Genomic DNA, 20535 nt, shown 5'->3' with positions numbered 1-20535 from the left:
ATTTGAGGATGGCGGGCCCCAGCATCCAGTCCATGTCCAATTATGCATTGACCATAAGAAGGGCTTGAATTCAGTAAAGTCGCCTCTATGATGCAAGGAACGTAACTTGGTAAGATTCTCATCAGCACCTCCTTATCTTCACCTCCGCCCGGGCTCTAACTTGACCATCTCCTCCCTTTGAACTCATGGTGGGTCGGACCTACCTCCTTTTCAGTACCTGCCTTTGTTCTAGGCCTCTGTGGAGTGCTTTATGTTATTTTCACAGTCATAATTCCATTAAGTCGGGAATTCTTCCCTGATCTAGGGACTTCATGGGTTTGACTCTTAGCCATTAGCTACCTTCTTCTGGAACAATTTTTTCCCCAGACTTGAGTTACTTGTCTTTGGCCCATAAGCCGCAGTTAACCCAGGTCAACAACATCAGTTGACTTTCCCCAAACGCACACATATCAATGTGAACTAGTTAAGAAAGGCTCACAGGAATAAAAAAGAAGGCATTTCGAAGCCTACGGCCACATGGACACGCCTAGGGTTGGGACCTCAGCAACAGACGCGGGCCGCGGCAATGTGGGTGCTGGGTGACTCCACTTCCATGAAGCCCAGGAACAGGCAGCGAAGTCCACGCTGACAGAAGCCCAGACGGTGGCTTCCTCCCAGGGCCGTGGCTGCAGGTGCAGGAGGGAGCTTTAGTGTCTACATGGGGGGTAATTACATGGGTGTGTGACAAAGGCCTCATCCATCCCCTAAGATTTGTGCACTTTATTCTCACATGAGGTACTCCTCGATTTTTTAAAAATGGAGAACCAGTATAATTTGCCTGCAAATAGAAAATTCATAATTGATGTAAACCCTTGTCAAAGTCAGAACTCTCTTCTCTGGGTTCTACCTGTTTCTCTGAAGGGACACACACGGCAGAACTTGCAGTCTGTGTAGAGAGGAAGCCAGTGGGGGCTGGTTCCTGTCCTGGCTCACCATCCCCAGATAACGCTGAACCGTCAGAACATGGCTGCTCCCCACACTGCCTTCTGCTCCTGCCCAGGAAAATTCTTCCGTCAAATGCTGGAGTGGTTTGGATGCCTTTTAAGAGGGAGAATAGGCCCAGAAGGCTTATGAGGCATCTCCGGGGCTGCCACTAAGGGAGAAACGTGTGTTGCCCGTTTCATTGTCTTACCTGGGGAGAAATGAGATGATGAAGCGTCTAGTTGTCAGTAACCCCTCGACTTAGACAGTAACCCCTCGACACTGCAGGAGGCAACCAGCCGGCCAGGTCTGCAGTTGGATGGAGCCGGGCCTCTTCTGGAGGTGTGCAGGGGCTCCTTGCTCAGCTCTGTGCTGCCTGTGGCATCTCATTTTGTGAGCCTGGCACAGGTTGGCATGCTCCATTTGTTAATTCTGTAAATTTTACTTCCCCTTCCACAGAAATGTAAAATCATTCCTTGTTATTTCTGCATCCAGGCCTTCAAAGGGGAACGTGGTCCAGGTCAACGCCTTATCGGATAATTTTACATAAATATATATGTTTCCCTGGTACAAATTAAAATGAATTCATGCAATGAAAACCTTTATCCAGTTTATCACCTTAATTCATCTCACGTAGCACTAGTGGTGTACAGTCATTTACTTAACCGTGGAGGCAAACTAGTAGTATTGGAGATTGCCTTGATGTGCCAGGCAGGATTTTAGGCACCTGGACACACAGATTGAATCTCTACCTGAAATCAGGTCAGAGGAAATGGACACTCAATGAACAAATTGGTAAAACATATCCTGAAGGGATGCAGCGGGGTATGGGTCGGGCGGTGGTGAGCAGGATGCTACCAGGTCAGTGCTCAGGAGAAGTTCCTCTGACACGGTGGTGTCTGAGCAGATGCCTGCCTGGGAACTGGGGGGATGAGGGAGCCTCCCTGCAAGTTGGAGAGTGCAGCAAGTGCAAAGATCCTGGGGCGGGAGAATGGACAATATGCTTGGGAAGCAGCAAAGAGGCACCTGTGGCCCGATTGGATCCATCTACCAGAGCGTCAGAGCCAGTGTGCTCCCTGAGAGACCAGGCAGCCTGGGCCAGGTCAGGCACCTGGGTTCAATTTTAAGCACCATGGAAGCCACGGGCGGGCTTAGAACCGAATAACATGCCTGAGGCAAGGACTTGTCCTCCCAAAGGACCACACATAGTTTGAATGGAGGAGCAGCAGTGTGGGGCTGCGCGGTGGGGGCAGGAGGCCCAGGGGCACCCTCTGTGGCCTGAGCACCTTTTCTATTGGGTCCCGTGTCCAGACCCCACTGGATCTTAGGGGCCATTTTAATTTCCTTTAAAAGCAGAAAAAGCAGAGTCTGGGTGAAGTGGCTTACGCCTGCAATCCAGATACTTTGGGAGGCCAAGGCAGGAGGATCACTTAAGCCCAGGAATTTGAGACCAGACTGGATAACATACCAAGATCCCATATCCTCAAAAAATTAAAAATAAAATTAGCTGGATGTGGTGGTGCATATCTGTAGTCCCCGCTAGTCAGGAGGTTGAGGTTGAAGGATTGCTTAAGCCCAGGAGGACGAGGCTGCAGTGAACCATGATCACAACATTGCACTCCAGCCTGGGCAACAGAGCGAGATCCTGTCTCACGAAACAAAAAAAGAAGCAAAGGAATAGAATCCTGCCTAGATTGTGTTTGTCTTTTCACCAGAACAAATGTTAAAATATTTACATAGGCACATATACATATACACACACACACACACACACACATGCACAAACACACAAATACGCATATATGTATATTCATATGTATATATGTAAAATATCTTAAAGACTGTGGTCATTTTACATGCAAATAAAATGGTTAGACAGACAAAGAGATGACAGACAGATGGAGCCAACAGAAGACTGGGCCATTAACGTAGCAGTGGTTGATTCAGGATCATGGCGTGCTGCAGCATCCCTGGCTGCCACTGCCTTCATCGGGTACGATGGTAGCCTGGCTCCAGGTGGGAAAGTGGAACGGGGGAAGGGTTGACAGTCTTGATCTGGTAGTGCCAACTACATCTGCTGAGAGTTGGAAGCGGAGTGTGAAGAACAGAAGCATCAGTATTGCGTTTGGGAGCTCATTCTGCAGGAGGACCCATTTCTTCTTCTGCAGCTCCTCTGCACACAGGGAGGCGTTTCCAGGAGGTTGGAGCCCAGCAGAGAAGCAGGGAGTGGGGTGGGGAGCCAGCACAGGTTCTAAGAAAAACTGCTACAATTCAAAGTGTCCCCTGGGGATACAGACTGTGACCCTTGGATGGTGCCAACACTGAGGTGCAGATATGGGCCTTCTGACAAAACTTCTCTGCAGCATCTGGGGGAGGAGGCAAAGTGGGCTTCCGTTCTGAAGGCAGGTGTCATTCTCCTTGGTGTCAGCTTCTCCCAGTGTTGACACCACGGTCCCCTTGCAGAACGCCTTGATTGAGATCAAAGTGTGTGTGCATGCATCGTTTTATCCAGAGCCCGCTTCCCTCCTGCCACTTTCAATAAAATTTGTGAGTCATTCCGGGGACCTTCAGAGGAAGCAGGCTTCTCTCTCTCTGGCTGGCTCTGTGAGGAGCAGCTCAAAGAGAAGTCACTTAACAAGCTCTCTCGCCCGTGCACAGCTTCTGCAAGCACATCTTGCTTTCCTGGACTCCAGGCTCCGGACTGGAGTTTACTGGCCCATCTCATTTTCATGCCCTTTGTGGGGAGTTCCAGCAGGAGGCTCAGATGGGAGCAATTAGTTTCAGCAGGAAATTAGGCTTCTGGGCTTGGGCTCTGAGAGACAATTGGAAATTTTTATTTGAAGTCCATTTCAAGTCCTCCCAACTCTGAATCAGATGGTAAGGTGTTTAGAAAACCCAATTATGGCAGCTGGGTCGTGGGGTAGTTGGGGAGAGATAGCATGGGGAGAAATGCCAGATATAGGTGAAGGGGAGGAAGGCAGCAAATCACACTGCCACGTGTGTACCTATGCAACTATCTTGCATGTTCTTCACATGTACCCCCAAACCTAAAATGCAATAATAAAAAAAAAAAGAAAACCCAATTACATCCCACTAGCACATGAAATGTTCAAAATGTAGTCAAGGCAATGTATTGCCTTCTACTTTAAGGACTAACCTCTTTCCCGTCTTTGCAATTTGCCATTTGCCTGGTTGCAAGAAACACAAGAAACAGATGTCCCCTGGTCCAGCTGCCTCCTGTCACAGATCAGCTAAAAGGTAAAATGGTCCAGGGACCACTGTTTCCAGCACTTGGCCTGTCTATCTCAAGCATGGAATGAGGTCAGAGATGAAGACAATTACTTTAGAGAATATTCCGCACCCAGTGGTCACGTAAACGTGCTGAAAGGGGATCTTATGTGTTGAGAAGGAGGGACTTATGGGGAGTCCTGGAATGTCACTGGCTAAGATGCTGCTTCATGCAAAGGCCGTGCAGTTTCCTTCTGAATTGTTCCATGGTGTCCAGGATCTGCCTGGTCTTCTCTGGAGATCAGGCCCAATTAATTTGAGAGAAAGCATTCTCCAGTGAGCTTGAATAATCTGCCATCCCCCCACTGCCCGCCATCTGTCTCCCAGACATTTCCAGTCATTGCTCATTTTTATTTTTTGAGAGAGGATTTCACTCTGTTTCCAGGCTGGAGTGCAGTGGCATGATCATAATTGACTGTAACCTCAACCTTTCAGACTCAAGCAATCCTCCTTCTTCAGCCTTCTGTGTCACTAGGACTTCAGGCATGCACCACCATGCTCGCTTAATTTTCAAATTTTTGTTTTTGAGACTGGGTTTCAAACTCCTGAGCTCAAGTGATCTGCCCACCTCAGCACCCCCAAAGTACTAGGATTACAGGTGTGAACCACCATGCCCAGCCTGCTCATTGCCCTTAATTCTGATCTCTTGAACACACAGACAAGGAAGGAACTCTTGACTGGAGTGAGAATGTTGAAGTGTTGAAACGGATCTCAAGGACATTAGGAAGCCACCTTGGTGCTGGTCAGACTACTTGAGGAGTTCCAAAATGTTCTGCTCACAACTGTATCTTCAGCTTTGACAGGGCTGCCCTCAGCCTGTCAAAGGTTGATAGGAGACAGGGTGTTATGGTTTGGCTGTGTCCCCACCCAAATCTCATCTTGAATCATAGCTCCCATAATTTCTGTTTTTTTTTTAGACGGAGTTTTGCTCTTGTTACCCAGGCTGGAGTGCAATGGCACGATCTCGGCTCACCGCAACCTCCGCCTCCTGGGTTCAGGCAATTCTCCTGCCTCAGCCTCCTGAGTAACTGGGATTACAGGCACGCACCACCATGCCCAGCTAATTTTTTGTATTTTTAGTAGAGACGGGGTTTCACCATGTTGGCCAAGGTGGTCTCAATCTGTTGACCTCGTGTTCCACCCGCCTTGGCCTCCCAAAGCGCTGGGATTACAGGCTTGAGCCACCGAGCCTGGCCAGCTCCCATTATTTCTGTCTGTGATGGGAGGGACCTGGTGGGAAGTAATTGAATCACGGCGCGGGGGTGGGGTGGGGGGTTTCCAGTGCTGTTCTTGCGATAGTGAATAAGTCTCATGAGAACTGATGATTTGATAAAGGGAGGCTCCCTGCGCCAGCTCTCTTGCCTGTCGCAAGAGCCATGAAAGATGAGCCTTTGCTCCTCCTTCGCCTTCAGCCATGATTGTGAGGCCTCCCCAGCCGCATGGAACTGAGTCAGTTAAACCTCTTTCCTTTATAAATGACCCAGTCTCAGGTATGTCTTCATTAGCAGAGTGAGAACAGAATAATGGACTGGGAAAATTAGAGAAAAGCAGAAGTCGGGGCAAACAAATTCAGGAGAGGCACTTCCTCTGAATGAGCATAGCTCTGTGGATGTGGGGCTGCGTCAGAGAATGCCAACTGTGTGCAAAGGGAGATGCGCTGGGCAGTGCAGGGGCCTCCAGACCTGTTTATCCTGGAGAGAGAGGGATTTGGACAGGGCTCCGATCTTGTCAACAACATGCACTTGTACATTTGTGAATTAGTAAGAGGATGAGGCATGGTGGCTCACGCCTGTAATCCCAATACTTTGCGAGGCTGAGGTGGGCAGATTGCTTGAGCTTAGGAGTTTACAACCAGCCAGGGCAACATGGTTAAACCCTACCTCTACAAAAAATACAAAATTGACCATGGGTGGTGCAATGCACCTGTAGTCCCAGCTGCTCAGAAGGCTCAGGTGGAGAACTGCTTGAGCCCAGGAGGTTTTGGCTGCAGTGAGCCATGATGACACAACTGCCCTCCAGCCTGGGCCACAGAGTGAGATCCTGCCTCAAAATCAAATCAAAACAAAACACAAGTGGATGAGCTGGTTCCCACACAGCAGCCAAGGAAGCATCCTGGGATGGGATTGAGAAAATAATGTCCGAGAAGTCAAAATGAGGACATTTCCACCTTGTGGTTCACATTTATAGGAGAGTTTAAGCATGACAACATTGGTGAAGTCACAAGGATAAGAAGAAATCATGGGAACCGCCATCATATGGAGGGCAGAAAGCGTTAAAGCTAGCATAAAACCTGGGTGGAGTCCTGGCCCTGTCATTCCCAGCTGGTCAGCAGATGTTCTGCTTCTGAGTCTCAGTTTTCTGATCTATAAATTGGGGAGGGGAGGAAGTATACCCACTTCAGAAAGTTGTGTGGAATGTGAAAGGAAGTTCTGTGGTGCAGCTTGGTAAGTAACAAAGCCCGATATGTACTCGAGGTAGGATTATGTTGTCTAATTCGTGTTTGGCCACGATTCAAAGTATCTTGAATTTTCATGGAGAAAAAGCACTCAGGTACGTGGTAAGAAAGTTGAAGGGCTTTCTTGACTTTCTAGGAAACAATCGGTTAGCAGGTGGATCCGTCAGGGCTCTGTGCGGGAAACAGAAACTACTTGAGGTGAAAGTGGCTGAATACAGGCAATCAGGTGCTCACGAAATTACCAGATGGAAGAAGGGGACTTTGCAGATTCAGAGACCTGCCAGCTTGCAGGGTGAGTGTGTGCTGCAGGATGACCTTCCAGGCAGCTGCCATCTCTTCCACCATCAGGAAGGTGGGGAATCAGGAGACAGCCATGGAACTGTTGATCCCAACAATATATCAAAATGGAGGTCTCTTGGTTGGCCAATGGGGCCCAGAAATCTGCTGCCACCGTTGTAACTATGAGGACACCTGGACAGTATCATGCAGCTACAGAGGCTATGATGTCATATCCACATCTGCTCAGCTGGTGATCTGTCACAGGTGCTGGCAGAATCAACAATAGGAAGCCAGGAGATGACCTCATTTCTGTCTTCCACATCCCCCCAGGGAGATGGAACTTTCCACACCACCCCAGGGAGATGCTTGACAGAATTCAATCTCGTCTGTGGATGCAGGTTTGTTTGTGACCCATACCTGGTTAACAGATTACCACAAACTTGGCAGACATTTATCACCTTACAGTTTCTGTGGATCCAGGTGGGCTTGGCTGGGTCCTATGCCTCCTGTGGCTACCATGGCTATCATCATGGTGCCTTAACTGGGGCTGTGGTCTCATCTGAAAGTCCAACTGGGGAAAGCTCTGCTTCCAAGCTCACTGGGGTTGTTGGTCAACTCAGTTGCTCCAGGGGTGACAGAGGCCTCACTTCCTTGCTAGCTGCTGTGTGGAGCCACCCTCCACTCCAGTTCCTTACCACAGGCACCTCTGCAAGGTGTGGGCTTACTTCCTTACATTCTGCAAGATGAGATGGCCAGAGAGAATCTGCTGGCAAGATGGAGGTTACCTAATCAAGGACGTGACATCTTATCCCTTTAATTACACATCATCCCATCATCCTATTGGCTAGAACATGTCACTAGGTCACCTCACACACTGATGGGGGAGTGGCATTACACAGGAGCATGAGTACCAGGGAGCAGGGATCATTGGGGACCACCTTTCTAGCTGCTTAGCACATAAGAGATTCGAGAAAATGTATTGTTTAATTTTCAACCTTAGCAGTATAAGAAGAACTTGTGAAGGAGCTGGGAATTCATGGTAAATGCCAGTTGACCATATCAAGTGGACAACAGGAAAATAAACCCATATAGCAACACAAGGAGCACTCTGGACATCATAAATTAAATGGGAATCTCCCTTCATAGGTTCAGTGACAGGCAGGGCTTGGCAGTTTAGATGCTACTTTCTACAAATGCAACTGCCAGTGAGTGGTCTCCATTGAAAAGACTGTAAAGCAATGAATTCTCCATAGAAGAGCAGGAAGGAATCCTCTGCTGAGAAAGGGACGCACAATGATGCATTAGAACCCAGTCATCAGCAACTAGAAGTGAGCAGCAGACCCCAGCCTTTCAGATGCAGCACATGCACCATCCTGAGCTCCATGACCCAATCTGATAAACGGGAAGAACCACTCCATCTCCACCTGCTGGGGTGGTGAGGAATTAATAACCACTTTTCAATGCTGATGGTCTCTTTAATAATTAAGCAATTAGCACATTGCCTAGCATGTTGAAAATGCTAAAAAATGTGGGCTGTTTTTACTTTACAATCCAATGTCTTCCTTTCCTGGATGAAGAAGCTGTGGGCCAGAGGAATAAGGTGACTCAGCACATTAGTGGCCAAAATGTCTACGGCTGCTTAGTGGAGAAGGTGAGCTCTGCAGCCAGGTCTCTTACACCCAGTCCTCTTTCCATTACACTCTAAGAGAGAAATTTCCAGTAACATAGTCAGTGGTTCAGTGTTTAGGGTGAAATAGCTGTTTTGTAGTTTAAAAAGGCAGCATGTCGGTGAGCTCACATGGTTTAGGGGAAAAGCTGGCATCCTGGCATCCTGATGGGCATAGGTTGGGTTAGGTGTCCAGCCTGAGCACACTCGTAGAGTCTCTTGTTCAAGTGGTCAAGGATACTCTCGAGGTCATGTTCAATGCTTCTGTCTCAGATGGCCTTAGACTGACACAAATGATCCCAAGCCCAGACTGAGAGCATTTTAATCAGCTGACTTTGTATCATGAGTCTGCATTAGAGAAATCCATATATTCTTCTGTTTCCTAATTAATGTGAACTTCATACTTCACATGAGTGTTTGGCTTGGTGTCGCTACCTTGCTCGCTGGTGTTTCTCTGACAGATAAAAGCTGGCATGAATTGGATGCTTCATTAATTTGCCTGAAAGGGACAATATTCATAATCAACATGCTGTCAAAATCCGCTAAGTCCCACCAGCTGTGGTTTTGCTCTGAGACCAACAGGCCCAGGAGCTCATGGAGGACAACAGGGAGGGGACTGGAGGGTCCAGCCTGCTGCTGGGTTCCCACCCTGTGCTCCAGAGTTGAAAATCCCAGGGCCATTGGGGTGCTCTTCTGGGACTGGTGAAAACTGAGTCCGTGTAAGGCCCCACAAGGCTCCCCAGCTTTCAGTTGAGAAGCCCCCTCCTCCAGCCATGTCTTACTGGTTCCAGCTCATCAGTTATCCTGGAAGTCATTACGTGTACAAGCAGCTGCAAGGGAAACGGGTTTGTGCAGCCACCTGCAAGCATGGAGGGAAGGGGCGGGGGCGGGATTTTCACTTCCTCCTGCTGCAGGTTTTGCTGGACCTTCTCCTGGGAACACTATGTGAGATCTCCCTGGAGAGACGACATCACATCATGAAAGGAGTTGGCTAAAATTCTGTATTTAAATTGAAATGGGAGCGGAGGGCAGCCGTCAACACTGGCTGCACATCAGATTGACCCAGAGAGAATTCAAGCAGTAGCTCCACTCAAGAATCCCTCCAATAGCCTGTTCCATTGCTCCAGGGTGGGGTTGTGCATTTGTGTTTTTCAGAACAGCTTAGATGAGTCTAGTATGCAACCAAAGTCAAGGAACACTAACAGATATAAATAAATGTGTGCTGGAGTTGTGATGCATTACTTGGAAAACTCCCCATATGTACATTTAGACCATTCATTCGTCTACAAACACTTGTCGTGTTTCTTATCATGCTGACAGCTGAAGATACAGTGAGAAGAATCAGCAAGCTCCTGGCCCTCCCATGGCATCCAGGCCAGTGCCTATCAGGGAACAAGACAGAATTCAGCTAAAAGTAGCCAGCTTTTGCTAGGAGGACATTCAGAAAGCAAGATGGGTGAGTCCGGTCTATCGCAGGTACACTCTATTTATGCCAGAAGAGGGTGATCTCAGGGGGAGGCTGGCTGTGAGAGAGCGACCAGTTTCCCCCGTCACTGGGCATGCGTGGTAGGCTCGGCATCTGCCTCGTATGGGTTTATTTGGAGCAATCACATTTCACAGTGTGATGAGTGGTTGAGCTGGGAGGGTAAAACGCTGATGAGTGGCTGCAAATAGGAACTCTTGGCCCCTGTTTGCTTTTAGACATTCAAGGTGGGCTTTGCTCATGCCCATATAGCATTTCCAGGGCCAGCCACATGGCATGGCTTAGTCTTTCCCAGTCAACATGAGGTTGTTGGTATTCATGTGATAACCTGTTTATTCTCAGAGCCGGGCACCAGAGCCAGGGATTCAGAGAAGCCTGTCAAGGTGGAGGCAGGTGATGGGAGGGAGGAGGAGACTGCAGTGGGTCCCAACACAGCTTCTCACATGCTTACTAAACTCTACTGTGTAAGGCATGTGCCCTTATCTATAAAAATGGGAATAATGACACCTGCATGCAGGCATCATTGGGCAAATCAGAGTTGAGTCTGTAAAGTGTCAGGCACCATCCCTGACACATAACATGTGCTTAATGAATGACAACTGGGGTTAGGTTTGTAGCAGCTACCTATTGCCTCAAGAGTGCCATGTAACAAATTATCCCAGCACTAAACGGCTTGAAAGCACTACCATTCACTATTTTTTCTTGAGTTTTGGGTTGGCTGGGCAGTTTTGCTAATCTGAGCCAGGATCAGCGGACTCTACCAGGGCGGCTCCCTGTGCTGCAGTCAGCTGCATGCTGGATGGGGGCTGCTGGTTCAGGGAGGTTCTGGAGGCCAGAGCATTCCCCTCTAGATATCTTTTAGATTTTTTTTCTGGAAAGCTCCCCTGAATGTGTTCTCACGGTGGTTGCAGAGGTCAAAGAGAGTGAATATCTTTTCAGAACTCGGCTTGGGTCACATTTGCTAACATCCACTGGCCAATAAAAGCCACTCTAGAGCTGAGCCTAGTTTCAGTGGGACAGGGGTACAAGGAGGCCATTAATCAGGTTATCAGTGCCACGACTTGACCACTATGGTCATAGGAGAGAGGAAGACAGTTTACAAATCTCATGTGTCATTTCTCATTAACCTGATCTGAGGTGTCACCTAATTTGGTGACAGTGGAGGTAAGACATGGCAAAGCTGAGTGCAAGATGGTTACCTAGGCCAGAAGACTATGATGAGGGTTTGGAGAGGTAGAAATAAGAATCTAATATTGAATACAGTAGGTTGCAATGATTATAAAACAAAATTATAGGATACACCTTAGAAACTGTGAAAAGGTCTCATTTTTATAAGACCTTTCAGAACGTGTCTGTTGGATGCGTATTTTCTTTTGCAGTTTTCACAACAGTAAACATTGGAATAATTGAATGTTTGGTGTTCAGACATGCTTCTTTGTGTGAACTAATAAATGCCTTTCTGTGCTGCATTCGGGGGAAGAACTTAAATAAAAATGGTCAAGCATGATGAATTCTGCCCATTGCCAAGATGTTAATTGGTTCATTTTCCTTCCTGTCAGAGTCAGAACAATGGGTCTTAATGGGCAGCCCATCTCTCTCCAAGAGTGGCCAAGCAGAGAACAAGGCCAGGCTTGAAGGGGATGGTGATCTGTCATTCAAAAATAACAGAGCCCTGAGGAAAGGTGGCAGACAGGTCCTTCTCAGAGCTGATCTGGACCCTGAGCCTCCTGGGTCCCCCTCTTTCCATGGTTTTCACTCACAGGTGGTTAGCAGCTCAAAGGTCATTTGGGGAAACAATGTCTTTGCTTTTGCTCATGAATCAGTCTCACCAGCAGTCACTTTAGGGAATTGTCACATTCTGCTGTGACACATTGCTGCCTTTGAAAGAATAATTGCCAGATTTGGCTAACTTGAGACCAGTTTCCTTCATCCTCATTTCCTCTCTGGGGATGCCCTAAAGAGTGTTTACTTTCACTTAAAAGAGCAATTTCTTCTGATGAAATCAACAGTTTCTCCATGAGCCCAGCTTCTTTTATGATATTGAATATTTAAATAAAAAATTACAAATGTACCATAAAATGCCGAGGGGTGATTAACTTATTTTTATTTTGCATGTTTTAAGGTTGTGGGGATTACTGCTGTGAAGCAGATCCAAATATAGTTCTCGAATTCTGTGTAGAGTGGAGAGAATCAGTCCCTAGCCATGGTGGAGTGGGCAGTAAGAGATGGCAGCCCCACTGTCTGTGCCGCTGAGTCCTGAGGAGAAGAAAGGAAAGAAGCTGAGGGTGGAAGGGAAGTTTAGGAGCAAAAATGGATGGACGAAAGGGAATTATCTTCCCTGTACCCGGTCACACTGACTTTCTGTCCAGGACACAGAGCTGGGAGGCCTGTGTCTGAGCCATCACTCTGCACCTTTTGGCTCTGTGACCTGGAGCATCACAGGACACTTCATTAGCTTCAGTTTTGCCATCTGTGAAATGGGTGAACAATCGCCCACCAAACCACTGGGATGCCCAGAAGACCCAGATAATATGCTGGTAAGCCCCAAGGTGTCTGTGGAGTTCATGAGCAAGCACCAGCCCATGCTACCTTCCCTGTGCTTCCTTCACCGACCTTGTGAATATGCTGAGTGGTTCCATCTGGAATACAAACATAATAGTCACACACAATCTTTCCTTATCATGGTGTAAATAGAAGATTTACTCAGTTAAGTAACTTGTCAAAGGCTAAAAGAGAGCAAACGCAGGTGGCATCACACTAGGTTTGGACTCAGTGCTGGCTTCCACCCCCAGGGCCCTCCTGGCCGCACCTGAATGGGAGCCACGGTCTTTCTCTTGTCTTAGAAGCCTATCGGTTCTCTGATCAGTCCTTCCCAAGCTTTTACTACATCGAGGAACCCAGAATTAAATCACGCACCCGGCACCTGCAAAGCACTCACCTGTGCTTTTGAGTATCAGTCCTCAGTGGTGGGAGTGGTGGGAGGGGAGGGCAGGGCAATGGAACTAAACTAAACACATTGAAGAGCAGGCTGTTTTGCTCTGAGCATGTGTCTTATGCTGACAGAGCCACATCAAGTTCAGATTTCACCATGACTTCCCCCAGGCTCCTGGTTAGCAGCTTGGGAGCCAATCAGGCAGCTCTTCTGCACCTCTTAACACACGAGGCTGTGGAGTGGCATCCACAGAGGCGCCTGGTGAGTAAGTAGTGGGTGTGAGATGCAAATCTGGGTTCTTGAAGTCATAATCCTGTTTATGACATTGCCTCTGGTTGCTACGGCGGTGATTATGTTATCAGAGGATTATCGTTTTCTGTGAAGAATGGGTAGAAAGACCAAACCAGCCTCGGAGAAACCAAAGGCCTCTTTCATAAACAATCATGCTGAAAAATTAAAACGAAGCATGGGAGGGAACACATTAGCTGACAAATGTGTGACACCGCGGATTCTTTTATTCCAAATAAAATGCTTTTCAGGTTTTTAAGTTCAAAGCTTGTTTTAGGGCAGAAAATAAGCCATTGTAACAAAAGAACAAGAAGGGGAAATTTAATGAGAAATATGACAGAAGACAAGGAGAGCAGAGAAAACACAAAAGTTGAAATGTAGCAGATAACAGAACAGTAGGATATTAAATGACTTTTAATGAAAGGATTACCCTGAAACAAATATAACTCGGAGAACAAAATATTTTAATTATTTTATTACAGGAAGAAAGCAAATTAGCTGTCACCCATAAATAAATGCAATCCACATGTCAGAGTGAATTTTGAGAAGGCGGTTTTCAACTGAGACTGACTGAATGGAAGGCCCGTGCTTGCACATGGATCTGCATGTAAGTTGGTCATTCTTCATTGACTGTATCAGACTGCCAATTAATGTTTCAATCTAGCATCAGTTTAGTGTTAGATGTAAACAAAAGCCTTTAAAAACCGAGAAGCACGTTTGTGGAGATCCTGATGTTTCCATTCAAAACACCTCAAATGAAAAACTCCTGTCCTATCTCAAATTTAAATTTCCTTTTAAATTGTAAAGAGCTAGCTTGAATATTGGTTTCAGTTAGCATGGGGCCATCTATTTTGGATTTTATGTTGTGCATTCTTTCTGGATCTGAGAATAATCTGCTATTCTTAAGATAGATTTCATATTTGTTCACCATCCAAGTTGAGACCTATCTGTATCAGTTAGCAATGCTGTAATAATGCTGAGTAACAAATCTCTCCACAATCCAGAGGCTGAAAACAATGGATATGTATCACTTATGAGCCAGTAAGAGAGTTGCACAGCACCATGGCTGCGTAAACACTGGACTCCAGACTCCCAGCTTCTGGCTCCAGGTTCCTGGCTCCAGGTTCCAGGTTCCAGGCTCCAGGCTGTGATTTAGATTGAGTTCTGCTCCATGAGCCTCCCATTATCCTTGAACTAGTGGCTATCCAGGGCATGCTTTCTTGTGGTAACCATAGAAACACGACAGGCCATGAGGAAGCACCAGACGCCAGCTAGGCTTGGCTCAGAACTGGCATGTTGTTTCTGCTTATGTTCCATTGGCCTTTGAACAAGCTACTTAACCAAGTCTGATTTCAGTGGGATGAGGCAAGACACTGGCCCCAAGAAGAAGGGAGGGAAGATTTTCTGCTTTGTAACCCAGCACGTGGTGCCATCTGACCAGAGGCTGCTCCATCTTCTTAGGACCCTGAGGAGGAGGCATCTTAGAGCAGCAAGAGTCTGGCATGGGAAGTGGTGGAATTCAGCTCTGTGTTCATCACTTCTCAGCCATGGGAGCTGAGCAAGCTGCTGAGCCCCAGACCCTTTATCTACAAGGCAGATTCTGCAGGGTATGTGAGAGCACAGCCTTGGAAGCCTGGAAGACATGCATCTGAGTTCTGGAATTTGCCACCTGCTGCTTGTACATTCCTTGATGCTCAGTTTTCTTATCTGGGAAATGGGGATAAGGCCACCTTTCTTCCTTGTTGGAAGTCCAGTGCAATTCCCTGTTGCGGGGAGATATGGCAAAGGGACTGTCAGATCAGGTTGAGAGGAGCTGTGCAAATGAATATGAAGCCCACTTCCTTCTGACTGTGGGCTGAGAAATGGCTCTTCTCCCACTCTCATTATCAAGGGCTGAATGGAGGCTCTTGGAGGCCTGCACCTTTCTGAGTTCATAAGCCTAGCAGCTGTGCAGAGAGGAAGCTAGGCCTTTCCAGGCCCATGTCCTGTCTGGGGCAGTGTGAGGGGTGTCCAAGGGATGCCCATCCAGGGTCACTGGGCCCTGATGGCAAGTCCAAAGCAATGGCCCACACAAGCAAGGGGTGGAGAGATGGCCTTTGTATAGCAGTGTCCATTTTCACACTGCTATAAGATACCCAAGACTGGGTAATTTATCAAGAAAAGACTAACAGTTCCATAGCATTGGGGATGCCTCAGGAAACTTGCAATCTTGGCAGAAGGGAAAGAGGCATGTCTTACATGGTGGCAGGCAAGAGAAGTGTCTAGAGTGAAGAGGAAAGAGCCCCTCATAAAACCATCAGAACTCTGAAAACTCACTGTCATGAGAACAGTGTGGGGGAACCCCCCCAAGATCCAATCACCTCCCACTGGGCCCTGCCTCAGACAGGGGGGGATTATAATTCAAGATGAGATTTGGGTGGGGACAGAAAGCCTAACCGTTTCAGCCTTACTCTGAGAAATCCAAGCTGACACCTTGCTGACCATCCACTGTGTCAACTCAGGGCTGGGTCCCTGTCTGAGCCTGGCCAGGAGCACTGGACGGAAAGGATTTGGCTGCATAACTGCATGTCTGTTCCTGCTGGTGGTTCCCAATGGCGTCAAGAGCCATCAGTAGCAGGCATGAGTCATGTAAAATCACAGATGCAGAGCCCTCTTGACCAGGGTGCTTTCCCACCAGGACATCCTGTCAATCTGAGCCATGGCTTCACATTAAGATGTAGCCAGACACCAACAGGCACAACATGTCACTGGCATCAGCTCCATCTGGCCACATCCAGAATTTTTTAAAAAGATTGGAAAAGTGGCATTTGGAGGAGTTTGACTGTGGTGATGGGAAATCTACAAGCCACGTTATGTAGGGTCTGAGTAAAGAAACTGGTCATGTGAAGACAGAAGAGAGGTGGCCGAGAGGAAGGACAATGATTTAAAAATATTTGAGAGCTTCAGAACAGAAGAGAAGGAGAGCACTTTGTAAGTTCCTGTGAAACAAATGAGCTGGTTTTTTTTTTGTTTTGCTTTGGAGGAAAGAAGTTCTAGGAAATGAGATGCAGCCACATGGACACAGCCTTCCTAGATGAGGAGGTATCTCCTTCAATCTTGTCTACAGGAGATGTGCTATTTTTGGAGAAGATTGAATAGAGGCAAAAGACCAGAGTCCTTAAGAGAATCCATGGTCTCTGGGTCATCTACATAAATGTCCCCCATAGGGCTGCCTTCAGGCAAGGCTGGAATAGTGGTCTTTAAAAACACAATTGAGCTCCTGTTGTCTCTCTCCCACCTGTGTCAACCTCAGCTTCATCCAAAGGTTCTCCATTGTGCCTGTGGCCAACTTAGGTTCTGGAGACATGGCGTGTCGGCCCCAGACCTATGCTTCCATAGCTGGGTGGATAGGATCCCATCCAGGATGCATGCTTTTGGTCAGTGGTCTGGGATCCACCGATTGGCTCCAGTCCGTCATGGCCATCCTGGGGTGCAGTGTGTGGTCAGTTACAGCCACTCCATGTGGCTTAGCAATGGTGCCAGGCTGTCTTCTCAAGCAGCATGGTCAGTGTGGCCAGGGGGTGGGGAGAAACTGCTGGCCAGGAGACAGTCTGCACCACCTCACCATCTGCCAGAGGTGACAGAGAGACGGTGGGTATAGGAGGTGGGGTCAGAGCAGGTGAGCTCTAATCTTCCTTCCAACTGTCACAACACAGTGACAAGGGCATTGCAAGAGTTTGGCATAAGGTCCTCTGCTGTAGGTACTACTGTCATTGCTGGTTTGCAGATGAGACCACAGAGTCTAAGGCCACACAGGAAAAAGCAGGGGACCATAAACTGGGCTCAGATCTGACTCTCAAATGCTCACTCTTAGCCACCACCCTGCACTGCTGGGGCCCCAGGCTGACAGATGGAGAGGAACACAGACAGAATGCTGCACCTGGAGATGTCCATGTCCTAATCACTGGAACTTGTGGATGGAGTATGTGCCTTACATGATAAAGGAGAATTGAGGCTGCAGATGGAATTGAGCTTGCTAAGCAGCTGACCTGGAGGTGGGGGCTATACTCAGTTATCCGGGGCACGGCGGGGGGCGGGGGAGGTGCACCATGATCTCCATGGTTCTCACAGGCAGGTGGCAGAAGAGAGGCAGGGTCAGAGGGGTCAGGGGGAGGAACTGTGGGGCACAGGAATGAGAGGTGCACGGTGCTGTCTTTGAAGGTGGAGGAAGGGGGCTCTGGAAGCTGCAAAAGGTGAGGAAATGGATTCTTCCCTTGAGCTTCCAGAATGAAAGCAGCCCTGAAGACATGTTGATTTGGGCCCAGAGAGACCCATGTCTGACTGTTGACCTACAGAAATGTAAGATAACACATTTGTGTTGCCCTGGCTGCTAAAGTCGGCTAATTTGTCACAGAACTGCTACACTCTCTGACCCCAGCCCCCATGAGTTCCCAGCTCTACAGACAAGGGTGGCTGCCCAGAGGACCTCACAGTGCTCAGGACCATTCCACAGCCTGGTGGGACGAGAAGGGCTTGAGGAAAGGCCTGACACCAACGACCTCGATGTGGAAATGCTGGAAACTCGAGACAAACCTAATGTTTACATGTTTATTTCCCTCTCTGAACTGCCAAGTCCCCTCTCACTCTCAACCCTCACTACCTCCTTCAGGGAACCCTGCAGGGTCTCCGAGCAGCACATGCTCTCTCCTTCCAGTCTCCAGCTTCAGGAGGTGAGCACAGCAGCTGGCAAGTTTGGGCCAGCATCAGAATACCCCAGAGGGCTCTCCTCACTCCCAACCAGAGCTTCTGAGTCAGCAAGTGGAGTCCGAGACTTTGCACTTCCAGCACATGCCCTGGTGATGCAGCTGCTGCTGGTCACACTTTGGGAACTGCAGATTTATCACTAGTGCTCTGCTTGTGGCTCTAACCTCTTCCTGCTTCACATTGGTGTCATTGGGATGGGGTTCTTCTTCCCTGATTAACATTCCCAAAGGATCTTTATTGAGCAGCCAGCAGGGGTAAGCTGCTATCCTGGGCTTTTCAAATGCAAGATGATCTCATTTAACCTGCACAACATGTCATGCTGTCATGACAACATGCATTGTCCCTACATCCACTTTGTGGAGAAGAAAATGGAGGCTTGGAGGCTGTGTCAGTCCATTTTCATATTGCTATGAAGAAATACCCAGGACTGGCTAATTTGTAAAGAAAAAGAGGCTTAATGGACTCACAGTTCCACATGGCAGGGGAGGCCTCACAATCATGGAGAAGGCAAAGGAGGAGCAAAGGCAGGTCTTACATGGTGGCAGGCAAGATAGAGTGTGCAGGGGAACTCCTGTTTATAAAACCATCAGAGCTTGTGAGACTTATTCACTATCATGAGGACAGCATGAGAAAAACTCACCCTAATGATTTTATTACCTCCCACTGTGTCCTTTCCATGACACGTGGTGATTATGCAAGCTACAATTCAAGATGAGATTTGGGTGGGGACACAGCCAAAGCATATCTGAGGTGTCAAATGACCAACTCAGATTCAAGGTCAGAGAGTCTTCTTCCAGGGCCTGTCCCCATATCTGCTGCTCCATGTGGGGAACAGGTCCCTTGGGTCCCTCTCCATGTCCACAGCCCCTCCTGCAGCTCTGTGCATACAGTAGGGGCCCAATAAAAGTGAACTGAAAGAAACAATGAATCCGCTGTGAGGCTTCAGTGGAGTTTCCCTAGTTTGTTTCAAGGGAATATTCCTAAAATATAGGCTGGAGCTACATTAGAGGAAACATAACCAGGGAAACACAGACCAAGTTGCAATAATGTGGGGACACAGATGCCACGGAACTGGGGCCCCTCTCGCCCTGCACTTGGTAGTTTTGAGTTTGACTTCATGACTTTCTTCCAGGGCCCAGAAAACTCCATCCCACCAACTGAGAGAAATGTCTAGAAAGAGGCAACCTAGAATATGACTTTCCTTGCTAAAACCAAGTGGGACCCAGCCCCCCTCCCTTTCCTGTTGTCCAGTCCAAGGACACGAAGGACACCTGTGCTCAGAAACCAGCATCATACAGTGAGCCAGGGCAGGGCTCCTTTCGTCTCAGTTTGAATGCCTTGCGGACGTGCTTGTGATGGCTCTTGGCTACTTCTTCCAAGCTCCCAGGTTCCTGCCAGCAGAAACTAAATCTTCCAGAACTAACCTGTGACAGTTTTGCATTGAGACAGTCTCCCCAAGAGCAGGTCTCTTCATGTACACCATGAAAGCCATTTTGTTCATCATCTAACTGACTGTAATTAATTGAAGATAAGAAAAAAAAAACAGGCCCAGAAGAAGAAGAAACACAAGGGAAATGAAGATGGATTGTTAAATCGAGTGCTGCGAGGAGGCGGTGAAAGCCTCATATTTTCCTGTTCTAATAACCTTAGTTAATATGCAATAATCAATCATGCCATCACAGGCATTTTTAGCTCACCAGCTTATCCATATGAGGTGGTTTCACATCGATGGTTCTGACGTGTTCCCGATACAGACTAGAAAGGCGACAGGCAGCTACTCATCTCTGAATGCCTGTGACCACGATGCCAGATCGATGCATGTCAAAATACCCTTATTCTTCTGGAAACCAGTCTGATGACAGTAATTAAGCAGCGAGAGCAGGTAGAGCTGAACCCAGGACTATTCTGCTGAAAACAGATACTTCATTGATCAAACATATTTTGCTTTTAATATTCATGGATTAGCTACACTATCAAAATGCCCCATTGCTACCTGCATGGGAAATCAGCCCTTTACCAAGACCCAATACAGCTTCTCCAGATCAACCACTAGATCAAAAAGGAGTATTTTGCTGCAGACAAGATTGCTGGTGGGAGGCAAAGGCCAGCACTTTTCACCCACAGACCTTGACTTCCTCACCCCGAGCGAAGCCCACTGGAGAAGCCAGGCCCTAGTTGATGTCCTGACACTGTGTCTCCTGCGAGATGAAATCACTCTATGCTGACCCTGGCCTCAACCCAGGGCTGAAAAAGTCTTCCGGGATGCCTTGAGGCAGTGCTGCCACGTTTCACTCATGCCCGACTGCCACACTTTGCATTCGGGCTGCTGGATGCAGACTATTTAACTAGAGAATCGACATGGGTCGGGGAGAAGTATTCGGAGGGTTTTCTTCCTTTACTTCTCGTCTTTTTCTTGTAGGAATAGGTTTCCTTGGAGAGAG

At 47.9% G+C, this 20535-nt stretch overlaps 1 long non-coding RNA gene across 1 annotated transcript; it reads right to left on the bottom strand.

The window, feature by feature from the left end:
* Nucleotides 1-12212: 12212 nt before the first annotated feature.
* On the bottom strand, nt 12213-13304 carry LOC118154070 (uncharacterized). Its single transcript, XR_004744001.3, has 3 exons — nt 13070-13304; nt 12745-12770; nt 12213-12387 (listed from the first exon to the last, which is right to left on the bottom strand). It is a non-coding gene; the product is annotated as an uncharacterized LOC118154070 (long non-coding RNA).
* Nucleotides 13305-20535: the final 7231 nt, after the last annotated feature.

This window comes from Callithrix jacchus, chromosome 5, assembly GCF_049354715.1.
Source record: "Callithrix jacchus isolate 240 chromosome 5, calJac240_pri, whole genome shotgun sequence".
Lineage (NCBI taxonomy): Eukaryota > Metazoa > Chordata > Mammalia > Primates > Cebidae > Callithrix > Callithrix jacchus.
The sequence above is the reverse complement of the archived record's forward strand: the minus strand, read 5'-3'. Positions and strand labels throughout refer to the sequence as shown.